Source organism: Lissotriton helveticus, chromosome 3_1 (assembly GCF_964261635.1).
Source record: "Lissotriton helveticus chromosome 3_1, aLisHel1.1, whole genome shotgun sequence".
Classification (NCBI taxonomy): Eukaryota; Metazoa; Chordata; class Amphibia; order Caudata; family Salamandridae; genus Lissotriton; species Lissotriton helveticus.
In genome coordinates this window covers 1,312,905,885-1,312,928,178 of record NC_136061.1, presented here as the reverse complement: position 1 = coordinate 1,312,928,178, position 22,294 = coordinate 1,312,905,885, and the positions used below count along the sequence as shown (strand labels likewise).

Here is a 22,294-nt window from a genome sequence, read left to right as displayed (position 1 = left end):
GTGCTCCCACTAAAAACATTAGGGTATTTACACAGTAGTGAGTTTGTTTAATAACTCAATCAAAGCCTGATTTGGACAGTGATGCAGATATTCGTTAGCAGGCCTAATGAAAACCTTTGTCTGAACCTATATTTTCAGCCTTCTGATAACGTACACTGGTCCTAAAAAAAAAAGTCTACTCTTTGTTTTACAAAACTCTTAGCTCATTCTGTTTTGATTGAGGTTCCTTGAAGGGCCAAACAGAATTTTTCTTGGAGGACAAGTGGTTCAAGAGACTTACGACCAGAAACCGTACAATGTCACTGATCCCGTGCTGAGAAAAGCTAATTTTAAGTATTGTAGCAAGTTGCTGCTGCCTTTTGAGGCTTGTTTGACGGATGCACCTATATGCATTGTCCAGGAAGGAAGGAAGGATGTATTCCTAGCTTGGGCAAAGTAGCTGCTTAAGTCCTCGGACCTCATTGCTGTTGCTGCCAGTGATAGGATTTCCAAGCACTAGCAATTGTGGTTTAAGTCATTGGATCTTAAGCCAGTGTCCCTGCACAAGGCAATTTGATGAAAATACATTTGGCTGCTCTAAGGATGAAGTACTCCAGTTGTTCAATACTGGCATGGTCACTGCCAGACCACAGACTGTTATCCTTTGCTACTGCTTAGACCACCACCTTGCTGCCTATCAAAGCTCGGAGGTGCTATTAGATGTTGGCCTGATATATGATGTCCACTAATTAAAGTGGGCACCTTGCACCAGTCCAAACAACCCTTATGGTGATTTTAAGAGGTCAAAGATAACCTTATGAAAGCTATCCAAGTGGTAGCTGCGGAGGGCAGCCTTCAGGCTTAGTCTTGAAGGAATGTTAAGCAGCTTGTTTTACCAGAATGCAACCTTATTGTATTGATTAAATGAATGGAGAACCACACAGTAGTTATAAGAATATATATTTATTATTATTATAACACCTTAAATACCTCACAGTATCTGCTACACGCAGATAAGCACAATACTGTAGCACAGAAACAATCGTAAGCAGCATTAATACACAGTGCGCTCCCGTGGGAGACCTAACCATATACTAAAATAGTGATATAAGAACCATGACTCGAGTCAAGACCGTGTCTAGAGGTTGTAGAATTGCTGGGACCGCAAGGAGGGACCCCACAGAGGACGGGTGCAGTGTGAGAACACGACCCCATGCTACTTACAATTCAATGAGAGAGTCGCGTTGCAGTTTTTAAAGTTTAAACACCCTTCCCAGTGGATTATGAAGAAACCCTTTAGATCATAGGAGGTTCAAGAGCAACCCCACCCGTGGATACTATAGTACCAGAGTTACCTATCTCAGGGAAGCCAGGTGCATAGGGTTGAAGTGGTGTCGAAACCGCCGTCCATCTCAATTGAAGACTTTAAGGAAATACCACTGCGGGAAAGAAGGAAAGTGTCAGTTGGAATTCAAAGGTGGATTTGTGTTGAAGAGTACCTGAAAGCAGATGGGACAGAGTCTGGGTCGCTCAGGAGTGAGGTTGACCAGGAGCCGGACCCTGCTGTTCCACAAAGGATGTAGAGTGCTGAGGGGTCGGTTTCCGGTGGGAGCACCAACAAGCCTTAGCAACGGCAACCCACGAAGAAAATCAAGTAAGGGTACGGTCTGGCCCGGCAAGGACCAGGAGATTCACCACAGCAAGGGGGGTTAGGGCAGGCCTGGAGCAGCCAGGGGAGTCCAAGAAAAACAGTGTTGTCCCTCAAATGAACCCACAGGCCGAAGGCACAGGAGTCGCGAGGGGACCTCTAGCATTTTCACAAAGTCACAGCTTGCAGGGCACAGAGTGCGAGGAGGCCGAAGTCCTTTGTACGAAATGTACGTAGAGGTTGGGGCAATCGATGGCCCAATGCACTTAGTTAGGGAACGCCAACATGCATTTGCACTTGCAAAAGTACGCGCTGCACAGGGGTTCGAGTTATGCAGTCCCCACGAGGGGTACTGGCCTCCGACTTGGTGAGAGGGCAGGTCGACCCCAAGGAACGTTGGAACCCACGTCCTGTGTTGCGGGAACCTTCGGAGGCCGCAGGAGCTCAGGATCAGCAGACCATCAGTTGCCTTGCAGTGCCTGCGAATGCAGGGGAGTGACTCCTTCACCCAAAGGGAGATACTTCAATTGTCCTTGATGCTCCACAGGTCCTGCACAGAGCCCTGTATGGTGCATGGGCACAGACGATGCTTTGGACGCAGAGGGAGACTAAGTTGTTGCCAGTCGAAGTCCAGCGAAGTCTAGAGTGTCCAGACGGTCGAAGGTCAGTGGTCTCTTGATCATAATCTTGTCCACGTCAAATCTAGGGTCCTACAGCCAGGTAAGCCCTTAAGTACCCACGGGAGAGGGTTGGACAGATTCAGGGGACCCTCCCAGGGGAGGGTCAGGACAGTGGAGAGGATACTCCTATGTCCTTTGTCCAGTTTCGCCCCAGAGCAGGAGCCAACAGCGCCCAGGACTGGTTTGAACTGTACAATGCACATGGACACCATGTGTGCCCCTCGTGCAGACTTTCAGGCACTTTGGAAGTGCACCCACCCAGCCCCAATACACTAAATCCTGTCTGGGAGGTGGTCACACACCTCCCTGTTACAGGATGCCTATTGTGCTGCCTTCCCCTGCTCAAGCTTGGCTCACCACCCCCTTTTGTACAGCTTGGCTCTGCAGCAGGGGGGCAGAAATGTGTCTCTATTTGGCAGCAACCATTTTGTGCTTTTCGGGTCGAGAAGGCTGGTACAGGGAAGACCAGGGACCCCATGAAGCTCACTTCAGAAAAGTGGAATCACTTACCAGTGTGGAGGTATGATTCCAAGTTGTTTGATACCAAACATGACGTGTTTTGTTGCAGCCGTTTCCAAATGAGCATTTTACACAAGCATATAATGCACCTCTACCTATATGTCTGGCTGCGTCACGGACAACCTGGGAGAATGCTCTCCAAAGGCTGCAGGTGTTCTCTGCTCATGCAAGGGCACCCTCTCACGTAAATCCCAGCACACTGCCTTCAGGATTGTCAAGGCCTGCTAGAGGGGTGATTGATAGGTTTTAAGTGTCCTATAGATGTAGTAAACCTATATTTAAAGTAAGTGGTTAATGCACCATCTTCCACAGGCTGCAATGGCAGTCCTGTAGTTCCATTTGCATGGCCTCTCATGGGTGACATAATAACTGCTTCAGCCCATGGGATGCCTCTGGGGTACCTATGCCCTGGGTACATGTGTACCATATACTAGGGACTGACAGGGGTACACCAGTATCAAACTGGAGTGTACCTAAGTACATGGCATAACATTTTAGGGAGAAAGCAGATAGACTGGCGTCTTGATTAGCAGAATCCCTATCAGACTAGTCAAAAACAGTTTAACATCAAGCAAAAAGTGGGGGTAACCATACGAAGCAGATCCTACTTTCTCACGTGTACTTTAACTCCAAGCCCTCTGTAGCATCCTACTCTACCACCTCCTCGTGTTACTCGCAGAGCTACCAGTTAAAGAGGAGATTCTTCTAGTGAGATAAGATAACTGTCTATTCCCACATCCTTAACAGGGGACAAGAAGTCCCAATGAATGAGCTCGGCACTGAACACCCTCCACAGCATCTCAGGTTGCCAATCTGTCTTCAAGGGGTGGGAGTGAGGCCTTCTCTCCATTTAAGATCGCTGGATTCAGATGTCCACCCATTTGAGTTGACCCTATCGCTGATGAAAAAATGCATTTGCTTTTAAGTTTTCATAGTTGCGTTCATCCATGTCACCTCTCCAGCAGTCTGTCTGAAGCACTGCAGTCCCATCTCCCAACAGTGGGCAGATATGGTGTTTGGACAGATTAAAGAGGTCTTATAAAATTGGAGCCACCCATGTGCATCTAGAGAGTAAGCAGGATGACATTGTTTTACATTGGAGATTTGTATAGGGCAGAATTTGTAAGAAGGAGCATCTCTCCCTCAATGAAATGTGGGGTTGTCCTGGATTGCTCGTGTAGCGTGCAACCAATTTCTTTTCTTTTCAGCTTTTTAGGTTGATCATGGGCAGTGCATGCGTATTAGAGGATGGACTTAAAGCTCCGCCCATATTTTTCATTGGATTGTGTAATTGTCCTCTGTAAATGGTGGCTTCTGATTCGTTAATAGGCTTGTTTGTTACTCGATAGTACCACCTTGTCTTCATTTGTAACCTTCCACGAGGACTGGCCCTTTTACTTCTGTTATTCCACATTGTCTTATTTAGTCTGTAAGCACCATTTTCTTTAACCCTTTGCGTGCTCGTGACGGAACCGTTCCGTCACGAGCCTCGGGTGGGCTGTGCTGGTGATGGAACGGTTCCGTCACGGCCCGCTCGCCGTGCCTGCGCGGTGCGAATTCCGCGCCTGCGCTGACGTTCCAAAGAGCGGGCGGGGCCGTGACGGAACCGTTCCGTCACAAGCACAGCTCACCCGAGGGCCGTGACGGAGTGGTTCCGTCATGAGTACGGGAGAGCCGCGCGGCCCAGCCTCCCCCTTAGCGCTGCGGCGGAATAGCCGCCGCAGCTAAGAGGTTAATGAGTTTCTCCTACTGGAGGCAAGACATGCTTTCCTGCAACATTCAGTGCGCCATGCGTGCTTTCAGTTGCCAAGCAGCCCGGGACAATGGCAGCCACGTCTTTGAAATGAAATAGGTCTCGTATTTACAAGAGTTTGAGCTATTGGCATTGCAAACGACAATGCCTTTTATATATGCGTTAATTATCAAAACAGATAAAATAAAAGGCATTGTCGTTTACAATGCCAGTAGCTTAAACTCTCGCAAATGCGAGACCAATTGGATTGCAAATGCTTGTTTCCCTTTCCCGCCTTACGATGAATTTCTTGATGCGTGCAGTCTGGATTAGCCCAAAATTCTATTACAAACCAGGCTATTGATTTACTGTGCGCCGTCTCATTGGTATGAGGCCCATATTCTTTCACCACAGTAAATTGGTGTTAAAAATCGCCTCAGACCCCTGATAAGAGCCATTACCTATACGTATATTCCATGATTGGCCTATTCCATATTCTGATGATTGCCCATTACTTTATTAAGGAGTCATATGTACATTTGCCGAAGTCTAGCACAGTCTGCATTTTGTTTGGTTCACGTAGCCTGCATGTTTCATAGGCCTTGCAATTGTTTAAAAATGTTGGTGCTTCTGCTATATTTTATTGTCTACAAATCTTTGTAGGACTGCGATCCAAAACTCAACAGAACAACCGAATAAAATGTGTTAAAAAAAATAAAAATCGCAGCCTGTTCTACGTGTAAAGTATGGGTCTTTTATTTTGAACTTTTTTTTTCTTTTGAGTTGAGCTTTACATGTCTGTTTTTTACCAATGAAGTACCCACGTTTCCATCATACTTATTGTGGATAACCTGAAAACCTACCCACGCGTTCCTATTAAATGGCTAATCAAGCCCAGCTCTAATTCATAGTGTGCTCACAACTCATGAAACCCTTTTGAAAAGCTATTGAAACATCTATAGCAGGCCTTGCACTGTCCCTCACTACCTCCGTCTCCGAACCAGAATACCGGTCGGTCTGCAAGGCTTCAATGACATTCACAATGTCCCCTTGTCCTGCTATATTCAAAAGTGCCGCACATACTCTCACCAAAAACGACACCTTTTATTTTGACTTTTTTCAGTTCGATAATTTTGTGGTTACCGATCAATTGATCCATGTGGAAGATAGTACATAATTTTGCGCTGCTGTGCTTGGAGCAACTCTTGAATGAAATGCAACATTATAATTCTATTGACTCTTCATATTTACATAATTTATAATCATCAGACTGCACTTCTTTTATTTTCCATGTGAGGTGTTTTGCTGTAATTTAATAATTTATTTTCATTTGAGATTTTACTGTTTGACATTGCATCTTATAACTTTAATTTTAATTATGGCCTTCCGCTCAGGTATTCAATCTTCAGTTTCCCATGTGTGGCCCAGACCTGCAGGCATGGGTGCGTAATTATTAAATGACCTTTAACAGTGGTTAATGCCCAAGGCATTTGTGTGATCAGGCTGTGGGCAGCCAACCCCTCTCCCCACACAACCCGACCTAATACCTGCAAAAAAGACCGACTGCTTCATGTTCCTGCCACTGATCCTAGATTGAAAGGAAACCATAGTTGCCGGCCTTCTAGGCATTCCTATCGGCTGAGCCAGATCCCACTTTACAAAGAAAAGGGCGAACTGTAACTTGCAAGAGGATGAAGATTCACGTAGCCCTTTATAGCCGAGCCCTCCTCTTGATACTAGCAGTTCTCAGCGAGTTCATGTTTTCCTACACTGGCCCCCACCCTAAACCTCTGGACGGTGGTTGAAGCTGTTGCTCACCAGCAGGGAGTGGTTTGAGAAGGAGCCTTTAGATTCGCCCAGAATGAACATTTGTGTCCGTGATGAGAAGAGGGGGTGTGGCTTGGGAGCCGATCATGGCGGACGTGTCTTGTTAGAGCTCCGCAGTCCGCCCTTGCCAGTGACATCATCTGTCAATTATCCTGGTCCCAACGGACTGAATTTGCAGGGCGCTTTGAAGGGCATGGTGCCAGGCGTCGGACGGTGTGGTCTGGGGGGGCCCGCATCGGCTGCCGCGCCTGTTCTTGGCATGCGGGCCGCGGCTTACAGGAGGGCGGCGGCGAAGGGTCTGAAGCTGAACGTCCCGTGGCGAGAGCCTGGAGCGGGGGCCGATCTGCTGGGGCGGCCTGCTGTGGCTAGGCAGGTGCCCGATCCCAGAGTCGGCGGCTGCCGCAAGGACGCCGCGGCGCCCATCCCCCCCCTCCTTCCCCGCGGCTGAGAAGGCCTGGGCCTAGAGGAAGCTGCCAGGGTGCGAAGGCCCGGGGGTGTGGCAGACGGGAGCAGACCCAGCACTGAGCCGGGTTGTGCGGCGGCGGTGGAGCCCCCACCCCTGGTCTGTCATATGATTTGGCGGGCTGTGCAACGGAGGAGGGCTGGAGCCAGGGCCATACATCGACGTGCCCCTTGTGGGTGGTTGGCTGGCCGGTGATCCTGGCAGTAGGTGGGTCTCGCTTTGCTGCCACGGCGCCCCCTCTACCAACAGTTATCTGCTGGTGCCCTGCGGAGATGGAGTGGGGCCTTTACGTGACCACTGGCCCCCTGGTGTGACTGCAGGAGCTGGGCCAGACGCCGGGGAACAGTGAGGCCTGCGCCGGGTACGGAGCCTTGGTGGTGCCTGGGGCCTGCTCCAGCTTGGCGAGAAGGCTGGGGTCCGTGGAGCCTACCAACGTCAGGAGTGCACCAGGACAGGGACGCTGCAGGTGGGGTGCCCCGTTCCTCTGCTGCGGCTGTGTATGGTTTGCGGGTGGCGGACCGCAGGTGGGCCTGACATTTGCTGCTGCAGCCGGGGCCGAGCCGCCTGGAGGCCTGTCTGGCTGGGACCGGGACACCGGGACACCGGGGAGTGGCACCTGCTCGACGGGACGTGCTCTGTCTTGCCACGCGGTGGGGCTGGGCCCTGCCGTCCTTCTCCTGCTCTGCTGCTCTGTGGACTGTGCTGCCTCGGACCGCCGGTGAGTGGACTTCCACCCCACTATGGGTAAAACCAGCGCTGGCGCAGCGGCGCATGAGCAGCCCACTATGGATCAGTACGCCATGGCTGCCCCAGCTGGGAGGGAGGCCGCCGGGGGGGGAGGGGGGGAGTCTCCTCGGATACGGTGATGCTTCTGGAGGCCATCACGCAGTCTCGCACGGCACTTGAGGTTCAGATCAGAGCGGTGGGGTCCGAGGCGGGGTTCCTCCGCCAGGATCTCCGGAAAGCGGTGGACCGGATCACGGAGGCCGAGACGAGGGTTTCGACGGTGGAAGATACTGTGTCCGCCCTCCAGAAGAAGGTTGACAAGCTGGCCATGGTCTCCAAGGAGCTTGCGGCTAGGGCTGAGGACACAGAAGGGAGGGCCCGCCGCAACAACATCCGTCTGGTAGGCTTTCTGGAGGGAGGCGAGGGGTCCTCGATGGGGAACTTCTTCTCAAACTGGCTCAGGGCGTTGCTACCCGCTAAGGACATTTCATCCTGCTTTATGGTCGAGAGAGCACATCGAGCCCTGGCTTGGAGATCACAGCCGGGTGAGCGCCCGCGTCCGGTCATTGCTCGCCTCCTTAACTACGCAGACCGAGGTGCCATACTGCGTTTTGCCCGGACACACAAGGAGAAAATGGTCTTTGAGTCCCATCCCATCATGGCTTTCCCTGACTACACTCGGATTGTCCAGCAGCAGCGACAGTCCTTTGTAGCTGCGAAGCGGCGACTGGGGTGACCTGAACCTCTCCTACGCTCTTATGTTTCCAGCCCGCATGAAAGTACTCTATCAATCCAAATCCTACTTTTTTGACACCCATAGGATGTTTTCGCCTGGACTGATGAACGCCAGCACATTAAACCACACACTCCGCCGCCTCACGACTCAGACTCCTCTCAAAGTTCACACCAGAGTGGCCATCAGGGTGGATATGCCTCTCGCCGGCAGCACAGCTCCCGCGCCAATTGGCGCTCCCAAGATAAGACAGATGCAGCGGAGTGAGGTACTCTGGGGTTGTGCTAATATTGGCTGCTCTATTCCCTTCTGGTGTCAGCAGGGATGACTCACTCTGAGCCTGGACGCTATGTCGAAGGGTCCTATTACATACTCTCTGGCTGGGTTGGACCTGGCTCGCCTTCTTGTTCTAAGTTGTTGGGTGGGGGTGGGAGGGAGGGATCCATTGGAGGGTTTGCTGTGGTCTTCTCATTGGAGGGCCTGGATGAGACTCTGCAGCGACAGATACTCCATGTTCCAGGAAGTATAAGGGGTGGGTGGGGGGGTGAGCAGAGGGGGGGTGGTTGGACAGTTTGTTTCTAAGTTAGGTTGTATGTTTGCACCGCACCGACTCACAAGCTTGTGCAGGCATCCGCGCTTTGCTCCATGTAGGGCCCATGACACACACAGCTAGGGACGTCCCCACGGGGGACCTTAATATTGTGTCCTGGAATGTGCGGGGCCTGCTAAATAAGCTCAAGCGAGGGGTTGTACTGACCCAAGTCAAGCGCTACTCTGCCGATATTCTGTAACCAGGAGGGTCGCCGGGTGGAAGACAACGACCCCTACGCAAAATGGTGGGTCACTGATCCCTCCCCTCCCCTCCTTCCCTTCAGGATGATCGCGAGTCATGGCAACTGTTGTTTATAAAGTTTTATATAGCGCAAACTCAGGAACCGAGGATAAAGAAAGCGGTACCTTTAATTGGGTGTACACCGAGGAGGAAGCCACGCCCCTACATGACGTCTGTTACACAGCAGTGGTGAAAACCCAGGAAGTACATCGGATGGCGTGTGACGGCACCGTAGAGGAAGGCATTTCGAGGAGATCGGAGGGCGAGAAGAGCGGAGCGCTGAAGGCAGGAAGACGAGAAGTGGACGAGCCAGGAGGCCAACGACCCTGCGATTTGCCGTGCCACACTCCCCGAGGGAGGAGTGTGGCTGCGACAGGTACGGCAGCGGTTTGCGAGCTGGGTGGGGAAGCGGGGGTTGCACCTCAGTAGATCAAGATAAAGCTACCACCACTCTTGTACATAGTTGTATATAATCCTACTCCCTCCTTCACCTCCCCTTTCCCTGCACCTTTTCCCCACCACGTACCCCTACACAACCTGGATTGTAAAGCACGAGTCTGGTCAGCGGTGCCCCCTCACTTACCGGGTTCCCCGGGGTGTATCTAAAGAGACCCTGAGTCTTAATGGTCCTTTCTTTTTGTTTCCGTACCTTTCCTGACCAACGAGAGAGAGAGAGAGAACTAGCAAATCAAGACCCCTACCCCGGACGGAAGAAGACCAACCTTCCAGTCAAGACCGGGAGAAGTCGGGAGCCATAACGGTTCAATCAGAGGATGCTCGGGAGAGACTTACATTCCGCAACCGGAACCCCTTGTTGAGAATAAAACCCTCTTTAACCAGAAAACGTCTCGGGTCCCTCACTGTACCCTCGTCACACCCCCCTACTAGGCAATAAGGCCCCGTGCCTTTCCAGATTTGGCTACCACTTGGTGTATCATTCGGGTTTCTCCAGGGGCGCACTTGGCACGGCCATACTCGTCCATCGCAGGGTCCCTTTTCAGGTTACTCGGCAATGACTTGACCAAGGTGGCCATTTTACGGTTGTTTCAGATCCTCTGGCGGGTGAACAGGTGACAATAGGTAGTATGTACGCTCCACCCCCCCTTGGCCAGACATTTGTGGACAGACTAACGCAGCTCTGGGGATAACTTCCTGACGGCTTGATTATACTTGGGGGAGATTGGAATGATGATATGGCCCCTTTGGACAGGTGTCGGGCGCAGCCTCTGACCGCCCCCCCCCCCTTTCCCCCTTAGATCCAAACTCAACATCCTGGCGCACACTTTGGGTTGGATGGACACATGGCAGGACCTTTTCCCCTTCGAGGCTGGCTACACGTATGTGTCATCAGTACACTCCACGCTCTCTTGTTTAGACTGCATTTTTCTCCCACATAGCTACATACATAGGGTTAGGTCCACCTCCATCCTCCCCCGAGGCCTGTCGGACCACTCCCCCACCCAGCTCATACTCCGTCTGGAGACCAGCCGGTCCCCCTATCGCTGGCGCATGTCACCATGGTTGCTTCGAGATCCCGAGTATCGGGAGGCACTTCATCGTGCTACGGTTGATTATTTTATTTATTTATTTATAAAGTTGCCTCGAATGTCTGGTCGTTTACATCCAAGATATCGCTTTGGGAAGCCTTCAAACCCACGATACGCGGGGTTGATATTAGCTATCGGACGGGGAAAAGAGATGTCGCCTGGCACAGGTTCTAGAGTTGGAGGAGCGTCAACGCGACATTCAAGAGGCGGTGATGGAGGGCTCGGGGAATGGTGCTCGCCGCAATTTGCTCCATACTCAGCAGCAGCTGCGCCAGCTGCTTACAAATAATGCCAAAGAAGCCTGGCTGGTGACACAAAACCGGATATATCAATGGGGTAATAAATCCAGTCAGATTCTCCACAGGCTCAGCCAGGCCTGGTCCGCCACGACGCAGGTCCCGATAGTTGAATCCTCTACCAGTGCCTTGTGCTCCTCCCCGGAGGCAGTGGTGCAGGTCTTCGCTGAGTTCCATGCCACTCTATACAGTGCCCGTGAGGAACTCTGATTCGCTCATAGATGCCTTCCTCTGAGATATCCCTCCGAAGCGTATATCCGATGAGCAGCGGGACTCCCTTGATAAACCCATCTCTCTTGATGAATTGCAAGCCGCCCTCCCCAATATCCACCCGGGCCGTGCACCTGGACCCAACGGGTTCCCCGGCGACTTCCTACATCCTCACATGGGGACCGTTGGCCCCCACCTTCTCTGAGCACTACACCAGGCGCTCGAGCAGGAAATCTTGCCCCCGGATTGGTGGCATGCCGAAATTGTTGTTTTCCTCAAACCGGGCTGACCGCCGGAAGTCCCGGGCTCGTATCACCCCATATCCTTGAACTTTGAGCCGAAGCTGCTGGGGAAGATGTTGGCCGATCTCCTTCGCACTTGTATTCTGGATCTCGTCCACCCGGACCAGTCAGGCTTTATGCTGCACCGTTCCACCAGGCATAACATACGTCACGCACATAACGCCGTGGCTGAGGCCCACCGCCTGGGACGTCCCGCAGCGGTCCTACTGGCTGATATTGACAAGGCCTTTGACTCCCTGAGCTGGACATACCTTTTTTAATTACTGGAGGCTATTAATCTGGGTCCACGCTTTCGAGATTACGTTAAACTTCTATACACCGACCTGACGGCCTCGGTGAGGGTGGCCGGGTATCGCTCGGGCCCCTTTCGTATCCGAAGGGGGACAAGGCAGGGATGCCTTTTGTCCCCGCTTATTTTCGCTCTAGCCATCGAGCCATTGGCGGCGTGGGTGCGCCTGGATGTGGTGTATAGGGGCCTGGTTTGGTCCCCAGAATACACAGATAAAATCGCACTCTACGCGGACGATGCACTATTCTTCTTTTCTGACCCCAGGGTTACGGGACCGAGGGTGTTGGAGATTCTGCGGGTGTTTGGCGAGACGACGGTGCTTCGCGCCAACCCGTCTAAGTCGATGCTTTTTCCGATATGTGGGGATCAGGGGTGTCAAGACTGGGCCTCACAGCCCGTCATAGCAAACGACGGATTTAAATACCTCGGTGTCCATATCACCAGGGATCCCACCTCGGCGTGGTCGCTTAACATGGTCCCTCTGCTTCCTGTGGTCCGGAAGGAGACGACGGTATGGTCCCATCTTCCCCTGTCTCTCTATGGCAGGTCCGCGATTTTTAAAATGATGTCCTTGCCGCACTTATTATACAGATTGCAAAATTACCTTTATCCCATCTCTCCGTCTTGGTTTCGTCAAGTGAATGCTCTCCTGAACAGTTTCCTGTGGGATGGCGGGGCGGTCCGGGTGGCTCTGGCGACCTGTGTCCAATCTACTTACTGTGGGGGTATCGCGGCCGCAGACGTACTAGCTTATTACTGGGCGTCCCAACTGCTGGTCATCAATGAATGATGGTATAATCCGCAGGGCGATCCAGCTTACGCGGTGGAGCGGCTCTTCCTAGAGGTCTATCCACTGCTGGATCTCTTGTATAGTAACTCTACCCTGGAACCCCCCCCCCCCCGGCCTGTCGCACGGTGATCTAGATATGGAGAAGTGTTTCGAAGTCCATGGGCTGGTGGGGCATGTTGACGTGCGAGACGCCCCTCTGGCGGGGCACATGCCTCCGATCGGTCACGGTTTTGCCTGGGTTCCATCGGTGGGATACAATAGGGATCTCGACACTTGGTGATGTGATGCGCGGTCCCACACTTAAATCCTTCCAAAGGCTGCCGGAGGAGTTCAACCTACACAAATTCCAATTCCATAAATATCTCCAGCTTCGCCACGCTCTGTCTCCCCTGATGAAAAATTTCACACCTTGGAGGGTAGACTGTTGATGGGTGATCTGGGGGAACACAAGATCCGTCAGCTCTATCAGACATTGACCACACATACTAAGACGAACCTGCACCGGACGCGGGCAGCGTGGGAGGCGGATGTACCAACCCTTTCTGATGACGACTGGACCGAGGCTCTTGCCAGTCCTAGGGGGTTCAGCAGTGTCATCTAGATATAGACTGATACAGTTTAAATACCTTCATTGGGTGTACTGTACCCGCCTCCGTCTCTGGAAGATGGGGACTATTCCATCCCCCACATGCATCAGATGCCAGTCGGATGATGGATCCTTTTTACACATGGTCTGGGGCTGCACAGTGTTGCGTCATTTTTGGTCGGGAGTACTGTCCTGCCTAGGGCGGGTACTGGGGTGGGACCTCCCTGCTGATCCGCGCCTGACCCTCCTCCACAGTACTGATGACATAGGGGGGAACTTATATAAAAGACACCTACTCTTTCTGAGACTCACACTGGCCAAGCGCGAAATAGCCCAACAATGGAAGTCTTCTTCCACCCCCAGGGTGGCGGCCTGGAAATCGGCATGAGATAAATGTATGTCTGCCGAAGTGGCGGTGTTTCAGGCCTGGGGTTGCCCACAGAAGCACGGGAAAATCTGGACAGCATGGGCCAAGTACCGGGGCAATGATCTTTCTATCTTTCCCACATCCAGAATTCAAGATCTCATAGACTGACTCACCATTACATGACTTTCCACTCTAACTCGCGGATTAGCTGGCGCAGAGATGTGATCATATGTATTCATTCCTGTTTAGTATTTTAAGCGAGTAGGGCGGTGCAGGGGTGGCGGGTGGCGGGAGACTGGGTTGTTGGTTTGGATGTTTTATAGATTCTCGAAGGATACCCTCGGCAGCGACTTGTATACCTATGGTCATTGCTATGTTTGAATACTACTTGTTGGGGGCACACCCCATTGGATGGAAAAATTCAATAAAATGTGTTGTAAAAAAAAAAAAAGTAATGAGATCGATAAACTAGGATTCTGGCCGTGTAGGCAGGGGATGGAGCAGAGTTTAGTTGCTGATGTAATTAACCTGCTTAGGTTCTATCCCCTTAATTTTCTCTGAAGAGCGCTGACCAGGCAGCCACTTTGACCATGTGGAGTTCATATTGTAACTGCCTCCACTGTCTAGTATCCGCATAATGTTTCCTCGTGGAGCAATTATTTCACCCGTATGAAGCAGCCCGATGGTCAGCTTCCGAGTGGTCTTATCCTGCTTTGGCTTCCTGTTTCATCCTTCTCTAGAGCTGGGCAGTGCTTCCGTGTAAGTAAGGTTCGACTAACCGTATCTGTCCTTGCACGTACACGTCGAGTGAAGTTGTAGTAGCCATGCAGTAGGTATCTAAAGGTTCATATAATTAATGTGTCTCATCGAAGAATCTGGCTGCTCCTATGCTATGCTTTTACATCAGGGTATGAAAGAATGTTCACCGTTGTTCGCCTCGATTATTAAAGAGTTAGTAGCTCAGATGCAAAATAGGTGCTACAATGCTTTCTATAAAAAAAAATCGTGGAGGGATAAAAGCAATTTCTAACTCCACTGGACTATCGTGTTAATTTGTGTAAGATTAAAGGCTATCGAGCCATACCTGTTTGGCGACCTTTTTTTTCTTTCTTCTTTTTTCTGTGGTCCCAAACAAGTGTCCCCATTGCTGTTTGTAGTTGCAAACTGTTTAGCCTCCGGTTCTTTCCACCTCTGCTAACATACATTGTTCAAAGTAGTAATGTTGTGCTTCGCAAATCACAAATGTTTGGTAGCTGCACACAACCTTTTCCAATGTACAGCAGCATCTGCAGGGTCCGTTGCATGCACCCATTCTTACAGCACAGTGCTTTGGCTTCCTGTTTCATCTGCATTTGTATTGATTTTCTCTGTAATGTTGTGCTCTCCGTGCGCATTCTATCCACACACCGCTGTTCGAGGCCTCGACCGAGAGGTGTCTTCTTTCCCGCAGTAGTATCTCAAGGTTGTCCCCTCAATACAGACCCCTTGTGCAGTTGGGTGTTTGATTGTATATTTATGCCCATTGTCTTGGCTTACCCCCTTAGAGGTTATCTCGACTGCACCAAGCACCTCTGCAGCCACACGGCACAAATTGTACACTCTGCCAGAGTGGGCTGTGCAGATCATTCTTTGGGGTACGGTTTACAAATCAGGAGGCTGGGTGGGCCAAGGCACCTTGCGATGTTATACCAGTGTTGGTTTTAGGTCTATAGCTACATCTATATTTAGAAATCTATATTTAGAGAGACCGAGAAAAAATGGGGGAGAGCCATTGGTTGTGTGCTGTGGAGTTTGAATGCAGTCATGCCCTGCAACAAATCCCACTGTGTGTGGCCGAAGCCTGTCCAGCACTGAGTTGGGAATAAAATGTATGTTAAAAAAAAAAAAAACACCCCAGAAGCGAATGGAAAAAACTGTTAAAAACGAGTTGTGGTTCGTGCTCAAATATAAAAATCGACCGAAGCTCTAGAGTTATGGTGAGCAACGCACCTACGAATGCCATAACTCGCTTTGTCTGCCATCCACAAAATATAAATTTTCCAATGGCAATGCAAAACAAGCATTGGAAATGCAATAGGTCTCGGATTTATTTGAGTTAAAAGCTAATGACATTGTAAATGGCAATGTCTTTTAGCCATGTGTTATGGAGTGTATGCATGTGGTGTGTAGTGGAATTATGTGGGTTGGATTGGAATTGTAGCAGTAGTAGCATGCTGCGCTTTAGATGAATATGTTTAAAAGTAAAGTGCACCATACTGCGATTGCTACAATAGTTAATTGTGGATGCTTTAACAATTGATGTGTGCACTGATGGCTGGTGGTGTGTGTGCGCCTGTAGAAATTTTGCACTGATGGCTGGTGGTGTGTGTGCGCCTGGTGGAAGCATGCACTGCCGGCTGGAGGTGTGTGCCTGGTGGAAACGTGCACTGACGGCTGGAGGGTGTGTGTGCCTGGTGGCAATGTGCACTGATGGCTGGTGGTGTGTTTGGTGAAAGCGTGCACTGACGTCTGGTGGTGTGTGCCTGGTGGAAGCCTGCACTGACGGCTGGTGGTGTTTGTTCCCGGTGAAAGCGTGCACTGACGGCTGGTGGTGTGTGTGGTGGTGTGTGTGTGTGGTGGTGTGTGTGTGTGTGGTGGTGGTGAGTGTGTGGTGGTGGTGAGTGTGTGGTGGTCGTGTGTTTGTGTGTGGTGTGTGTGTGGTCTTATGTGTGTAGTCTTATGTGTGTGTGTGTGGTGGACTTAGTTCGAGTTTTCGTACCCTGCACACACACACACTGCCCCTACACACTCACACACTGCCCCTACACACTCACACACTGCCCCTACACACTCACACACTGCCCCTACACACTCACACACTGCCCCTACACACTCACCCCTACACACTCACACACTGCCCCTACACACTCACACACTGCCCCTACACACTCACACACTGCCCCTACACACTCACACACTGCCCCTACACACTCACACACTGCACACCCTGCACACTCACACACTGCCCCTACACACTCACACACTGCCCCTACACACTCACACACTGCACACCCTACACACTCACACAATGTGCACAGTCAAAACACTGCTCACCCTGCACACCCACACACTGCTCACCCTGCACACTCACACACTGTTCACCCTGCACACTCACACACTGTTCACCCTGCACACTCACACACTGCTCACCCTGCACACTCACACACTGCTCACCCTTCACACACACACACACACTGCTCACCCTTCACACACACACACACACTGCTCACCCTACACACTCTCACACTGCTCACCCTGCACACTCTGCTCACCCTGCACACTCACACACTGCTCACCCTGCACACTCACACACTGCTCACCCTGCACACTCACACACTGCTCACCCTGCACACTCACACACTGCTCACACTGCACGCTCACACACTGCTCACACTGCACGCTCACACACTGCTCACACTGCACGCTCACACACTGCTCACCCTGCACGCTCGCACACTGCTCAGCCTACGTATGCTAAAAGACCTAGCTCTGCCCTTTGGCCTGTGTTGTAATCATACAGTAGGTTGTGAGTAGTTGCGCTTGATTGGTTGGGGCGTCCCTTCCTTGCTGCTCCCCTCACAGAGGGCCGGCTGCCTCCATGAAGCTCCCAAGACACGTGTCCAGCTGTTCTTTCTTTTAGCTCCTGTGTGTCAGTGCACCATGTAAGCGCACAAGCATACCCTGCTCTCTCTGGAACAATCCCACTCTTGAGTCTCTCTCACTCTTGAGTCTCTCTCACTCTGCGGTCACTCTCACTCTGCGGTCAATCTCACTCTGCGGTCAATCTCACTCTGCGGTCAATCTCACTCTGCGGTCAATCTCACTCTGCGGTCACTCTCACTCTGCGGTCACTCTCACTCTGCGGTCACTCTCACTCTGCGGTCACTCTCACTCTGCGGTCACTCTCACTCTGCGGTCACTCTCACTCTGCGGTCACTCTCACTCTGCGGTCACTCTCACTCTGCGGTCACTCTCACTCTGCGGTCACTCACACTCATGCTGTCACTCTCACTCATGCTGTCACTCTCACTCATGCTGTCACTCTCACTCATGCTGTCACTCTCACTCATGCTGTCACTCTCACTCATGCTGTCACTCTCACTCATGCTGTCACTCTCACTCATGCTGTCACTCTCACTCATGCTGTCACTCTCACTCATGCTGTCACTCTCACTCATGCTGTCACTCTCACTCATGCTGTCACCCTCACTCATGCTGCCACTCATGCTGTCACTCTCACTCTGCTGTCACTCATGCTGTCACTCTCACTCTACTGTCAGTCATGGTGTCACTCTCACTCTGCTGTCACTCTCACTCTGCTGTCACTCTCACTCTGCTGTCACTCTCACTCTGCTGTCACTCTCACTCTGCTGTCACTCTCACTCTGCTGTCACTCTCTCTGCTGTCACTCTCACTCTGCTGTCACTCTCACTCTGCCACTCATGCTGTCACTCTCACTCTGCTGTCACTCTCACTTTGCTGTCACTCTCACTCTGCTGTCACTCATGCTGTCACTCTCAATCTGCTGTCACTCTCACTCTGCTGTCACTCATGCTGTCACTCTCACTACTATCAGTCATGCTGTCACTCTCACTACTATCAGTCATGCTGTCACTCTCACTACTATCAGTCATGCTGTCACTCTCACTCTGCTGTCACTCTCACTGCTGTCATTCACACTCTGCTGTCACTCACTCTACTGTCACTCACTCTACTGTCACTCACTCTGTCACTCTCACTCTACTGTCACTCATGCTGTCACTCTACCGTCACTGCAGTCACTCTTACTCTGCAGTCACTCTCACTCTACTGCCACTCTGCTGTCACTCTCACTCTGCTGTCACTCTCACTCTGCTGTCACTCTCACTCTGCTGTCACTCTCACTCTGCTGTCACTCTCACCCTGCTGTCACTCTCACTCTGCTGTCACTCTCACTCTGCTGTCACTCTCACTCTGCTGTCACTCACTCTGCTGTCACTCATGCTGTCACTCTCAATCTGCTGTCACTCATGCTGTCACCCTCACTCTGCTGTCACTCATGCTGTCACTCTCACTCTACTGTCACTCATGCTGTCACTCTCACTCTACTGTCACTCTCACTCTACTGTCACTCTCACTCTACTGTCACTCTCATTCTACTGTCCCTCATGCTGTCACTCACTCTGCTGTCACTCTCACTCTGCTGTCACTCTCACTTTACTGTCACTCTCACTCATGCTGCCACTCATGCTGTCACTCTCACTCTACTGTCACTCTCACTCTACTGTCACTCTCACTCATGCTGCCACTCATGCTGTCACTCTGCTGTCACTCTCACTCTGCTGTCACTCTCACTCTGCTGTCACTCTCACTCTGCTGTCACTCTCACTTTACTGTCACTCATGCTGTCATTCTCACTCTACTGTCACTCATGCTGTCATTCTCACTATACTGTCACTCATGTGGTCACTCTCACTCTGCGGTCACTCACTCTGCTGGCACTCATGCTGTCACTCTCAATCTGCTGTCACTCTCACTCTGCTGTCACTCATGCTGTCACTCTCACTACTATCAGTCGTGCAGTCACTCTCACTGCTGTCACTCTCACTCTACTGTCACTCTACCGTCACTGCAGTCACTCTTACTCTGCAGTCACTCTTACTCTGCTGTCACTCATGCTGTCACTCTCACTCTACTGTCACTCTGCAGTCACTCTCACTCTGCTGTCACTCTCACTGCTGATGCTGTCACTCTCACTCTGCTGTCACTCTCACTCTGCTGTCACTCTCACTCTGCTGTCACTCTCACTCTGCTGTCACTCTCACTCTGCTGTCACTCTCACTCTGCTGTCACTCACTCTGCTGTCACTCACTCTGCTGTCACTCACTCTGCTGTCACTCACTCTGCTGTCACTCACTCTGCTGTCACTCTCACTCTGCTGTCACTCTCACTCTGCTGTCACTCTCACTCTGCTGTCACTCTCACTCTGCTGTCACTCTCACTCTGCTGTCACTCTCACTCTGGTGTCACTCTCACTCTGCTGTCACTCTCACTCTGCTCTCTCTGCTGTCACTCACACTCTGCTCTCACTTTGCTGTCACTCTCTCTGCTGTCACTCATGATGTCACTCTCACTCTACTGTCACTCATGCTGCCACACTCACTCTACTGTCACTCTCACTCTGCTGTCACTCTGCTGTCACTCTCACTCTGCTGTCACTCTGCTGTCACTCACACTCTGCTCTCACTTTGCTGTCACTCTCCCTGCTGTCACTCATGCTGTCACTCTCACTCTACTGTCACTCATGCTGTCACACTCATTCTACTGTCACTCTCACTCTGCTGTCACTGTCACTCTGCTGTCACTCATGCTGTCACACTCACTCTACTGTCACTGCAGTCACTCTTACTCTGCAGTCACTCTGCAGTCACTTACTCTGCAGTCACTCTCACTCTACTCTCACTCTGCTGTCACTCTCACTGCTGATGCTGTCACTCTCACTGCTGATGCTGTCACTCTCACTCTGCTGTCACTCTCACTCTGTTGTCACTCTCACTCTGTTGTCACTCATGCTGTCACTCTCAATCTGCTGTCACACTGCTGTCACTCTCACTCTACTGTCACTCTCATTCTACTGTCCCTCATGCTGTCACTCACTCTGCTGTCACTCTCTCTGCTGTCACTCTGCTGTCACTCTCACTCTGCTGTCACTCTCACTCTGCTGTCACTCTGCTGTCACTCTCACTCTGCTGTCACTCTCACTCTGCTGTCACTCTCACTCTGCTGTCACTCTCACTTTACTGTCACTCTCACTTTACTGTCACTCTCACTCTACTGTCACTCATGCTGTCACTCTCACTCTGTCACTCTGCAGTCACTCTTACTCTGCAGTCACTCTTACTCTGCAGCCACTATGCTGTCACTCTCGCTCTGCTGTCACTCATGCTGTCACTCACTCTACTGTCAGTCATGCTGTCACTCTGCTGTCACTCTCACTCTGCTGTCACTCTCACTCTGCTGTCACTCTCACTCTGCTGTCACTCTCACTCTGCTGTCACTCTCACTCTGCTGTCACTCTCACTCTGCTGTCACTCTCACTCTGCTGTCACTCTCACTCTACTGTCACTCATGCTGTCACTCTCACTCTACTGTCACTCTGCAGTCACTCTTACTCTGCAGTCACTCTGCAATCACTCTTACTCTGCAGTCACTCTGCTGTCACTTTCACTTTGCTGTCACTTTAACTCTGCTGTCACTTTAACTCTGCTGTCACTTTAACTCTGCTGTCACTTTCACTCTGCTGTCACTCTCACTCTGCTGTCACTCTCACTCTGCTGTCACTCTCACTCTGCTGTCACTCTCACTCTGCTGTCACTCTCACTCTGGTGTCACTCTCACTCTGCTGTCACTCTCACTCTGCTGTCACTCTCACTCTGCTGTCACTCTCACTCTGCTGTCACTCATGCTGTCACTCTCAATCTGCTGTCACTCAATCTGCTGTCACTCACTCTGCTGTCACTCATGCTCTCACTCTGTCACTCTGCTGTCACTCTCACTCTGCTGTCACTCTCACTCTGCTGTCACTCTCACTCTGCTGTCACTCTCACTCTGCTGTCACTCTCACTCTGCTGTCACTCATGCTGTCACTCTCACTCTACTGTCACTCTGCTGTCACTCTCACTGCTGATGCTGTCACTCTCACTCTGCTGTCACTCTCACTCTGCTGTCACTCTCTGCTGTCACTCTCACTCTGCTGTCACTCTCACTCTGCTGTCACTCTCACTCTGCTGTCACTCTCACTCTGCTGTCACTCTCACTCTGCTGTCACTCTCACTCGTCACTCTCACTCTGCTGTCACTCTCTCTCTGCTGTCACTCTCTCTGCTGTCACTCTCTCTCTACTGTCACTCTCACTCTGCTGTCACTCTGCTGTCACTCTCACTCTGCTGTCACTATGCTGTCACTCTCACTCTGCTGTCACTCATGCTGTCACACTCACTCTACTGTCACTCTCACTCTGCAGTCACTCTGCAGTCACTTACTCTGCAGTCACTCTCACTCTGCTGTCACTCTCACTCTGCTGTCACTCTCACTCTGCTGTCACTCTCAATCTGCTGTCACTGCTGTCACTCTACTGTCACTCTCATTCTACTGTCACTCATGCTGTCACTCTCACTCTGTCACTCTGCAGTCACTCTTACTCTGCAGTCACTCTTACTCTGCAGCCACTCTGCTGTCACTCTCACTCTGCTGTCACTCTACCGTCACTCTCACTCTGCTGTCACTCTCACTCTGCTGTCACTCTCACTCTGCTGTCACTCTCACTCTGCTGTCACTCTCACTCTGCTGTCACTCTCACTCTGCTGTCACTCTCACTCTGCTGTCACTCTCACTCTGCTGTCACTCATGCTGTCACTCTCACTCTGCTGTCACTCTCACTCTGCTGTCACTCTCACTGCTGTCACTCTCACTCTGCTGTCACTCTCACTCTGCTGTCACTCTCACTCTGCTGTCACTCTCACTCTGCTGTCATTCTCACTCTACTGTCACTCATGCTGTCACTCTCACTCTGTCACTCTGCAGTCACTCTTACTCTGCAGCCACTATGCTGTCACTCTCACTCTGCTGTCACTCATGCTGTCACTCACTCTACTGTCACTCTGCGGTCACTCTGCTGTCACTCACTCTGCTGTCACTCTCACTCTGCTGTCACTCTCTCTCTGCTGTCACTCTCTCTCTGCTGTCACTCTC

At 51.3% G+C, this 22,294-nt stretch overlaps 1 protein-coding gene across 12 annotated transcripts in view; it reads left to right on the top strand.

Annotated features, from left to right (window-relative positions):
- Positions 1 to 22,294, top strand: part of APLP2 (amyloid beta precursor like protein 2) — a 684,051-nt gene that overhangs the window by 112,373 nt on the left and 549,384 nt on the right. The window lies entirely within an intron of this gene.